Source organism: Agrilus planipennis, unplaced genomic scaffold (genome assembly GCF_000699045.2).
Source record: "Agrilus planipennis isolate EAB-ADULT unplaced genomic scaffold, Apla_2.0 scaffold6, whole genome shotgun sequence".
Classification (NCBI taxonomy): Eukaryota; Metazoa; Arthropoda; class Insecta; order Coleoptera; family Buprestidae; genus Agrilus; species Agrilus planipennis.
In genome coordinates, this window is record NW_020439302.1 from 1,117,933 (window position 1) to 1,129,617 (window position 11,685).

Sequence of the window (11,685 nt, forward strand, 5' to 3'; positions counted from 1 at the left end):
GTATAACTAATTCTTTTCAGATACATCTTATAAACTTCTGTTTCACAGCCAGAATTCTAGCCGTTAGTTAATTGGTCTTATCGTTATCCCACACGTAGGTTCTTATGCGTTTGAATAGTAAAGAAAAGCGTAACTGCCGGAAGTCTCCGATTTCTTATCTTTTCTGATACATACATACACCGTATTTATTACTTTTCATAAATTTACAACTCCTAACGGAATTCAATTAATTCGTAATTGACATTTATATCTGCATCGTTTCTGTGTATTTTGTACACATACGACCAATTGTTTACGTTGCAATAAATAAAAGTGTAAGGGGACCTGGAAACGGTAACTTAATCTAAATTTTATCTAAAAATGTCTATCAGCGCACCTCGGCGTAAAACATAATATCGAATTATGTTAAAGCAAATTATTGCCCCTGATAAATGCAATAAAAAAACAGAAACATTCTTTACGCAAATATTATAGCTATTAAGAGTACCTATTTGATATCTGCTATCATTCGAGAACTTTATTTTATTAAATAAAATAAATATTTAAAATTCCTTTTTAAAGGTAGAATTGAAACAGAAAATACGATAACTATAAAATTCATTGTTGAATGTTGTTAAGAACGTATGTAGGTACTTATAAAGTCAAAGAAGTTATAGTCAGGGGTACATAAGGTCATGTACCTAATATGTTCATTTCAATTAGTCAGAAAATATTTCGGAATATTATAATATTGTTGTCTTCCAGTAAATCCTAGTACAAGGATCCGCTTAATTGAATTCCTACGTCGAAAAATATTGAGAATATATTATCCTATGAATTTTTTGATATCATCATCATATCTCAAAAACCAAACATAAATATTTTTTTCAGCAAGAGCCCTCATCATTTAGCGATTTAGCTCTTAGTTTAAAAGATTTTTGCGATCGCTCTTTCAACAGAATTGATTCTGTAATTAGAATCAAGGTAGATACACCTAAGTGATTTTATTTACTTTTCGAAATAAGTTGTTTAATCTATTAAGTAAATATATACTTTTTCTGCTCGCCACAGGGGCCGTTTTTGTCTCTAAGACGTCTCAAACTGATCACCGAGGCTGAGTTCTTCGGACGATACATTATGCAATTGTTACTTCACACTATTTATCATTTACAAAGCGAGACAGAAAGAGACATATGCAGAAAAAGAACAAGACATGTATAAAATTAGAAAATTAATCGCTTATGAAATGGCACCTATATAATAATAATAATAATAACAGTAATAATGTTGTCTTGTTTTCTTCTCCCCGAGTGGTAACAATGGCACTTCTTGTCGGCTATCAGCAATAGCAGTGGTGGGCATTGCGAACGGCTTTCACAACCTCCCAATGCTCTTTTTGCACTTACACTAACACAAGAGAAAGTTTTGATACTGCAATAATTAATTTCTTACCGACGTAACGCAATGTTATTTTAAGTAACAAGGTACAGAGCGAAGAAGGCGACTCATTAGCAATTTATTTTTGTAGACACATATGTGAGAACAACTTCGGTATACATTTCATTTTCGTTTATACAGATTTCGTAAAAAAAATTGATTTCTCATATATTGTACTGCTACTACACATATTCGTTAATGGATTGACTGATTAAGACCTCACGAGGGCAGTGATGGACTAAATCGCCTTAGATTTGCAGACCTTTTTTATAAAAAGCATGTTCTCTATCATAAAAAAACCTTATTTTTTAATTGTAAAGAGGCTGTTCTTTAACTATTGCTTCTTTTTATGTTTTTCATGGTATTTTTCTTCTATTTTACGCCATTCTTGTAAACAAAAGGAAGGACACTTCGTTGGTATTGTCTTTTCCTACCGTAATTTAATCTAAGAATGCTTTCATTTGTAAATTCATCACTGGATTAAGCTTATATAGCACATCAGGAAGCGAAACGAGAACATATTAGGCGTAATTTATTTCAGGGTACGAAACCCTAGACGAGGATAAAATTTAATTAAGGTGAAACCATGTCGTGTGTATAAAAGGACGATAAAAAAAAGTTTTCATTACACAAAAACGGTTTAATACAAAGGGGTACCCAAAATTAGGCGATTTTTCTCTATCGATATAAAAAGAAACTGAAGCATATTTTCCTGACGACTGATGAACCGATCTCGATGAGACCTTTACAGGGACGAGGAGGCTACCATTAGGAATCATGATTATAACCATTGCATCATCATCATAAGGTCGTCAGTTTTAAGACTGGTTGGACACGCACCTCCACTCCTTCCTATCCAGAGTTAATCTCTGCGTTTCCTTAAAACTAGATCAACCCACATCCTTAACTATTTGCGAACAGTAATCTAATCTAGGTCTACCTCTACTCCTACTAACTCCTGTTTCTGTCTCTAATAGACTAGACATTCATGGACGAGAAGGTGTCCTACCAACCTATCTCGCCTATTTCTTATTAATTTCCAAGGAGTCTTTCTGTTCTCCTATTCTTTCTAATACCTCTTCATTTTTCTCTATCTACGATAAAAGTGATTTCTTTTTATTGGAGACGACTCGACCCTGCGCTATCCTCTGCTGTATATCCCTACTACTTCTTCCGTCCTGAGAAATAGTTTCAAACGGACCAAGTCGCTGGTAAATGTTATTAATTACCAATAAATGCCAACTTTCTTGCAGCCTTTGTTAAATTCCTCGCACAAGAGGCCCGTTTCAATATTCCATTTGTTTACCCGCATACTTTCTTTTCTTGATATACCTACCCATGCTGCATATGCAGTCGGCCAATGCGAAGCGATCGTCAATGTGAGCAAGACAGTTTATCTTATTAAGTTGTTTATACTTATGGATAAAATTTCAGATTTCACGCTGACGTAAAAATGCGAAAGTCTCAGATTCTTTTTACTATTTTATGTAGATACTAGGTACATTTGACCTACCTTTGGAAGCAATAATTGATCGCTTTGGGCTGACAATTACATTTTCTTATTATAGAAACAAGTTGCACGAGCGTGTATTCTAATGACTGACCTACATTTTTCAACATTTATACGCAAACTAAGTACATATCTATCTGCATTTTGTTTGTACGTTTTATAGGTAAGTATTTAAACATATCCTAGTAGTGTATATGTACTTAATACTTAGGTATAAGTACTTATCGACACAGTATTAAATACCGATTTACTAAACGAAACTGCCTGCCAAAACTATTTACCTATTAGTAATTTACTTTCATTCGTTACACATTATTATATGGGGGAAAAGAAAGACACAATCCATTTCTTTGCATCAAAGTGTTAGTCTTACCTTCCTTAAAAAGTATGGTGTGCCTCGATTAAGGCAGTATACAATAATTTAAGAACATAATTAAACAAGAATAGTTTAAAATTGTATGACTAAACAGATAGATATATAAAAAAAAAAAAAAAATTTTCAGACAAGGAGGGATTTAATAATATGAATTAATAAAAACTTCGCCTTCCGAATTTGCCTCCATCTGCAAACTAGTGTCAATTTTAAGAATTTTTATTGATCTTTTATTATTTGTCTCTTGAATAATGTGGTAAGATATCTAGGTGTTTTTAGTTCCAATAAGCTGCCTTCTGAAACTGGTATAACTAATGACCACTGTAAAAACTTTGATCGTCACTTGTTTACAGTGTGTAAAAAGCTGTTTCCTCATTCAACAATTTATCGAACGCTTCGCCTTCTTAAACTGACCCTACAATGTCCATTGTAAGGAGTTTGATCGATAGCTTTTTACCAGTCCCTTGCTTACAGTGTGGTAAAAGCTGTTTAATCATTCAATAATTTATTGAAGGCTTCGCCTTTTGAAACTGACCCTACTAATGACCATTATAAGTACTATGGTCGATCACTTATTGTCCGTCGCTTGTTTGTTGTGCAGTAAAGGCAGTTTTCTCTTTCAATGATTTATCGAAGACTTCGCCTTCTGAAATTGACCCTATAATGACCATTGTAAGAACTTTGATCGATCGCTTATTGCCAGAGACTTGCTTACTGTGTGGTTAAAGCGGTTTTCTATTACAATGAACTATCGAAGGCTTCGCCTTCTGAAACTGACCCTACTAATGACCATTGTAAGTACTATGGTCGATCACTTATTGCCCGTCGCTTGTTTTTTCGTGCAGTAAAGACAGTTTTCTGTTCCAATGATTTATCGCAGACTTCGCCTTCTGAAATTGACCCTACGATGATCATTGTAAGACCTTTGATCGATCGCTTACTGCCAGAGACTTGCTTACAGTGTGGTTAAAGCGGTTTTCTATTACAATAAACTATCAAAGGCTTCGTCTTCTGAAACTGACCCTGCTTTTGTCTGTATTAGATAATTTGTTCGATTTCCTTTTGCTCTGCTCCCGTATATACAGTAGTAAATCGTAGTTACCCACTACAGAACCTCTCTCGCTCTCTCTCTCTCTAAGGTTAAGCGCCTGGCTATCTGCGATTCATTCGTTCGTTCTTGTGAAGAATGTGGAAGGAACCAACCGTTAAAAAATGGCGCTGCGCCCATTATCTTTTTTTTTTTCTAAGCTCAAGCGAGAGTTCGAGTCGCGAGAACAAACAACGAATCATAAAAAGTGGGAATGCGATTAGCTCTATAAAAATAATTCGAATGACGTTACCGCCCACAACCGGTCGGTCCCACCGCGCTAGAAAAATCCGATTGCCAAATTCTACTGGTTTACGATCCCATACCCGGGCCCCGTTCTCTACTACCGGCTCCCCACCACCAACACACTTAAGTAACATAAAAATTAAGATGAGGAACCGAACAAAAAAATGTCTAAAACTGTATCTTCGTTCTAATTTCACCACCGTAAAGGGAGATATAATACACCTGTTAAATGACCTATTATTTCTATGGAAGCTGCAAGAAAACTATTTATACAAGAATAATCTAAGAACAATGAAATCCTATTCTGTAATTTTTCTATTATTAAATTATCGTTTTGTTACTATTGTACTTTGTACAGCTTTCCCAATTTTTCTTAGAAATACATAGGATCTCTTTAGTGATTAGGAAAATTGATACTGGTCTTGGAGTTTAAGGTCTTGGCCACGCATTTTCGCAAGTACCTATAAAAAACGCTAAAAGGTCAATTTATGCGTTGGAGGAAGGGTGAGTTCTCGAGTTTTCACATCCCTCAAAACTAATATAGTATTTTCTTTATAAGTAGCGATAAACTCGCATGTATGACACAAAATTTCAGCATTTATGACAATTATCTACGGTGTCGGTAAATCGAAAATGTGCATAGAATTATTAAAAAAATCGTAAGTAGATATCAAATTAAATAAGAAAGACCAAGAGCAAGAGTAGAAGTATTTGGGCAAGACCAAGATTAATGTCAAGACAGGGATAGTCTTGATTTTGGTAGATCTCTCGCTGAATTTTCGACAGTGCGAAAAAACGTATTCTGATGTGAATTTTCTCAAAACTTTTAATCTTACCCAATGCTCTTTTTGATAATTCAGTTCTATATATAGTTATATATAAGTAAATACAAGANATTGTAAGGAGTTTGATCGATAGCTTTTTACCAGTCCCTTGCTTACAGTGTGGTAAAAGCTGTTTAATCATTCAATAATTTATTGAAGGCTTCGCCTTTTGAAACTGACCCTACTAATGACCATTATAAGTACTATGGTCGATCACTTATTGTCCGTCGCTTGTTTGTTGTGCAGTAAAGGCAGTTTTCTCTTTCAATGATTTATCGAAGACTTCGCCTTCTGAAATTGACCCTATAATGACCATTGTAAGAACTTTGATCGATCGCTTATTGCCAGAGACTTGCTTACTGTGTGGTTAAAGCGGTTTTCTATTACAATGAACTATCGAAGGCTTCGCCTTCTGAAACTGACCCTACTAATGACCATTGTAAGTACTATGGTCGATCACTTATTGCCCGTCGCTTGTTTTTTCGTGCAGTAAAGACAGTTTTCTGTTCCAATGATTTATCGCAGACTTCGCCTTCTGAAATTGACCCTACGATGATCATTGTAAGAACTTTCATCGATCGTTTATTGCTAGTCCCTTGCTTACAGTGTCGTTAAAGCGGTTTTCGCTTCGCCTTTTGAAACTGACCCTACTAATGACCATTGTAAGTACCATGGTCGACCACTTATTGTCCGTCGCTTGTTTTTTCGTGCAGTAAAGACAGTTTTCTGTTCCAATGATTTATCGCAGACTTCGCCTTCTGAAATTGACCCTACGATGATCATTGTAAGACCTTTGATCGATCGCTTACTGCCAGAGACTTGCTTACAGTGTGGTTAAAGCGGTTTTCTATTACAATAAACTATCAAAGGCTTCGTCTTCTGAAACTGACCCTGCTTTTGTCTGTATTAGATAATTTGTTCGATTTCCTTTTGCTCTGCTCCCGTATATACAGTAGTAAATCGTAGTTACCCACTACAGAACCTCTCTCGCTCTCTCTCTCTCTAAGGTTAAGCGCCTGGCTATCTGCGATTCATTCGTTCGTTCTTGTGAAGAATGTGGAAGGAACCAACCGTTAAAAAATGGCGCTGCGCCCATTATCTTTTTTTTTTTCTAAGCTCAAGCGAGAGTTCGAGTCGCGAGAACAAACAACGAATCATAAAAAGTGGGAATGCGATTAGCTCTATAAAAATAATTCGAATGACGTTACCGCCCACAACCGGTCGGTCCCACCGCGCTAGAAAAATCCGATTGCCAAATTCTACTGGTTTACGATCCCATACCCGGGCCCCGTTCTCTACTACCGGCTCCCCACCACCAACACACTTAAGTAACATAAAAATTAAGATGAGGAACCGAACAAAAAAATGTCTAAAACTGTATCTTCGTTCTAATTTCACCACCGTAAAGGGAGATATAATACACCTGTTAAATGACCTATTATTTCTATGGAAGCTGCAAGAAAACTATTTATACAAGAATAATCTAAGAACAATGAAATCCTATTCTGTAATTTTTCTATTATTAAATTATCGTTTTGTTACTATTGTACTTTGTACAGCTTTCCCAATTTTTCTTAGAAATACATAGGATCTCTTTAGTGATTAGGAAAATTGATACTGGTCTTGGAGTTTAAGGTCTTGGCCACGCATTTTCGCAAGTACCTATAAAAAACGCTAAAAGGTCAATTTATGCGTTGGAGGAAGGGTGAGTTCTCGAGTTTTCACATCCCTCAAAACTAATATAGTATTTTCTTTATAAGTAGCGATAAACTCGCATGTATGACACAAAATTTCAGCATTTATGACAATTATCTACGGTGTCGGTAAATCGAAAATGTGCATAGAATTATTAAAAAAATCGTAAGTAGATATCAAATTAAATAAGAAAGACCAAGAGCAAGAGTAGAAGTATTTGGGCAAGACCAAGATTAATGTCAAGACAGGGNAAACGCACTGTTAAGACAGCAGGTAAAGGTTGGTCTGTGTTCTGTCGGAGCTGCCTGCGACGCGCTGATGAGATCCAAAAAGATCGAAATCGCAATCCGCGTCTTGCAGTTTCGACAGAATACAGACCACTTCGAATTATTTTATTAGACCTCTTGCTGAATCAAATTTTCGACGGTACAAAACATATCCTGATGTGAATTTTCTCAATACTTCTAATCTTACCTAATGTTCTTTTTGATAATTGAATTCTATATATAGTTATATATAAGTAAATACATCTATTAGAACATATAATATAATAGATTTTTTGTGAGCACTCTGTAAATGGTTTTCTGTTAAATGACCTATTATTTCTATGGAAGCTGCAAGAAAACTATTTATACAAGAATAATCTAAGAACAATGAAATCCTATTCTGTAATTTTTCTATTATTAAATTATCGTTTTGTTACTATTGTACTTTGTACAGCTTTCCCAATTTTTCTTAGAAATACATAGGATCTCTTTAGTGATTAGGAAAATTGATACTGGTCTTGGAGTTTAAGGTCTTGGCCACGCATTTTCGCAAGTACCTATAAAAAACGCTAAAAGGTCAATTTATGCGTTGGAGGAAGGGTGAGTTCTCGAGTTTTCACATCCCTCAAAACTAATATAGTATTTTCTTTATAAGTAGCGATAAACTCGCATGTATGACACAAAATTTCAGCATTTATGACAATTATCTACGGTGTCGGTAAATCGAAAATGTGCATAGAATTATTAAAAAAATCGTAAGTAGATATCAAATTAAATAAGAAAGACCAAGAGCAAGAGTAGAAGTATTTGGGCAAGACCAAGATTAATGTCAAGACAGGGATAGTCTTGATTTTGGTAGATCTCTCGCTGAATTTTCGACAGTGCGAAAAAACGTATTCTGATGTGAATTTTCTCAAAACTTTTAATCTTACCCAATGCTCTTTTTGATAATTCAGTTCTATATATAGTTATATATAAGTAAATACAAGAATTATATATAAGTATATCTATTAGAACCTATAATAAAATAGATTTTTTGTGAGCACTCTGTAAATGGTTTTCTAAGTGCGCTATCTACCTATAGGCAGTAGATAGGTTCCCGATAAGATTTCGCCCATCGTCGGCGCCAAAAGAACGAGCCAATCAGTCAACCAACGTAGTAACAATAACATTTTCCGATAAAGTGAGCTGGGCGACCCCGCATCTCTCAGCTTTGACTTTGACATTAAACTACTGTTTTGGTTACTTACTGTCGATCCCCTTTTACAACAACATGACGCCACTATTACCGCCAAAAATTCGATTGATAAAATTATATTATGTATTAGGTACTCGCATTACGTACGTGTACATACCTGCCTATTATCATCAGGTAGATACATATACATATACAAATGTAGTTATGCAACAAATACACTTTTTAAGTTTATGATCTGATAAGTGCTTTTATCTATCTTATTATTCTAGGGGCGGGTACGGAGTTTTATCGGGAAATATTTTTTGCGCAGCCGAACATGCAATGGAAATTGACCTCCTCCGTAATCTAGCGAAATGGGGTATTTTTTCCGCGGCTTATCTCCACTGATAATGCAGTTCAAGTTCAGATGCAATTTTTGCAATAAATACTCGGATATAAAAAATAGTTTTTAGTATTCTTTTAGTTTCTCGCGTGGAATAATATTTCTAATGGGTAAGATGCACTTTATTTTTCATTTTCTTATTGACATTTTTTTAATTGAATTGCCTAAATAGTTAACGATTGCAATGCCATGGTCGAATGTTATTTAATCTATTTTGCTATCGGTAGTATCTAACTGCATATTAGTTTAGAATATTATTCGGAGAATTTTGTGGTAAAAAAATCACCCTGATGGTTGATTTATATCAGTAGTAGGTACATATGCACATGTAGTTTCCATCGGTTTGATACAATATCACAAATTTTTGTATACATATTTGTCTTTCTGCACTAGACTATATCATATTAGATNTTAATGTCAAGACAGGGATAGTCTTGATTTTGGTAGATCTCTCGCTGAATTTTCGACAGTGCGAAAAAACGTATTCTGATGTGAATTTTCTCAAAACTTTTAATCTTACCCAATGCTCTTTTTGATAATACAGTTCTATATATAGTTATATATAAGTAAATACAAGAATTATATATAAGTATATCTATTAGAACCTATAATAAAATAGATTTTTTGTGAGCACTCTGTAAATGGTTTTCTAAGTGCGCTATCTACCTATAGGCAGTAGATAGGTTCTCGATAACATTTTTCCGCCCATCGTCGGCGCCAAAAGAATGAGCCAATCAGTCAACCAACGTAGTAACAATAACATTTTCCGATAAAGCGAGCTGGAAAAATTGAGCGTGGCAACCTTGAACTTGCATCGAACGTAGGAGAGACTCCGGCGTCTTCGCGGAGTTTTCTCTCATGCATGCAAGCAGCTCCGCACGTCCGCCCGGTATCCGCGATTTCCTCGCGGCCTCCACCCTCACTAATCGTCCCGCAGACGGCCGGTCTTCCGTGCCCACACACACACACACACACACACACACATGCATGCATATTACGGTGGTGGTTGTTGTTGTTGTTGGTCGATCTAACAACGTAGGAACGAGCGTGTGTGCGCGATGCAGAAAAATATCGCATCGGAGCCTGCTTATGCATTTTCTAAGCCGGCTTAGACCGGGCGAAATAAGTGCTACGGCGCACACGTGCACCACATATTCGCGTCTCTCTCGCTTAGTGCAACGGACACATGACCGTAGATGCGGCCGCCGCTCTCACCTTATGCAATCCTGCGGCCCCCCCACCACCTACCCGGACCCGCCTGCGATGCTAAGTGCAGCTTTCTTACTACTACCAAGATGCACACTAACTCTTTCTAAAACCTAAATCATAGATATGGTCATAAAATGTTGGCTAATTCCTGCCGCATTTCTTTGACGCCGCAGTGCCAGTGGTAAGAGAGTAACTACGACAACGGCTGCGGGTAATAACCGACTGCATCAAGCAAGCGAGGATCCCGACAGAGGTGTCTATGATCCGAATATTATAACGATATTATCGACAATAAGTAACTTTGCACCGATCGAGGGAAAGCAATATATTCATGTTGTTGTTGTCGTCGGTTGATCGTAGGTACATCACACATCTAGTACCTAAACACAGTTGAAGTTCATTCGTTTTATTGTTTGTTTATTGTTGTTGTTGCTGTATTGTTTCGGTGGTGCGAGTGCGGCAGCGGCGGCAACGGCGTCGTTAAGGTTCGAGACTGTGGAAAATGTGCGCGAAAACCATCAAACATGCCGACGCCGACGACGCAGTGCCGATGTTGTGACGAACAGGACGAAATTATGACGGACTGCTGCTATGGTTAGTGCGATTTTCTTTTTGCATCCTTCGATGCGTTTCAAGTGTGTTCACACCTGTCCAGAATCATTATCGCGTAATCTCTTTTCCGCAAAATTTGGAAAAACAAATGAGGCATTGAACGAAAATACTTACTAATACGCTAAACTTGTCGAAGTATTCCTCCGAATCTTTTTAACAATAATAAAAATTTGCCTCTTTAGGAGACGCAAAAAAAGTGAAATTGCAAATATAAATCTTAGTGGCATTGCCTAGCATCATTTATAAGGAAAAAGATCGAGTAGGTACCATTTACGGTACCTTTATACATTTGTTTTCCTATTGAATTTAAAAAAAAATATTTATTATTTAATCGAAATTTTAATTAGGTATATATTTGTTCATAATTTCTGACTTGACCTACCCGATTAAAGAAGCTTGGCTACTTTCACAATACAAATCACTTACTTATCTTTAAAAGAAAGCTAAATATTTGTTTATTTCTTTCTTTGGTGAATTATCTGTCAAAAAAATACGGCAGAAAAAGCGATTTATTACGTAAACCGTTTACTAGAACTCGCGATTTTTGTACACTAGAAATGCGAAAAATAAAAATGGCTCCGCAAACATTAGAAGAACGTTTCAAGTGGCCCGATAAAAATAGAATGTTTGAACGGCCATCTTGATTTTTTACAAAACGGAATTTTTCATGGCGCTTGATCTTTCGAAGTTCTCAAAAAAAAAAATAACCGTTTTCCGATCGGACGCGCGTCAAATTGAAGAAGCTGCCCGGTCAAAAAAAAAAATATATCGTCACTTCGTTCGTATATTAAACTTTCTGATGCGGTAACGATTATTATTATTATTATTATTATAAGTTTGAAAACTTGACACAATTACCTTATGAAT

General features: G+C 36.0%; 1 protein-coding gene across 14 annotated transcripts in view; it reads left to right on the forward strand.

Moving 5' to 3' along the window:
- Positions 1–11,685, forward strand: part of LOC108732440 (zinc finger protein 37) — a 190,593-nt gene that overhangs the window by 27,607 nt on the left and 151,301 nt on the right. For 6 of the 14 annotated variants that reach the window (XM_025978374.1, XM_025978375.1, XM_025978376.1 and 3 more), the window contains exon 1: positions 10,302–10,800. The exons of 1 other annotated variant lie outside the window; for it this stretch is intronic. The gene's annotated coding sequence lies outside the window, so the exon portion shown is untranslated. Of the gene's footprint in view, positions 1–10,301; positions 10,801–11,685 lie in introns of those variants that run through there. 7 more of the 14 variants (XM_025978368.1, XM_025978373.1, XM_018463250.2 and 4 more) reach the window with 3 other exon arrangements.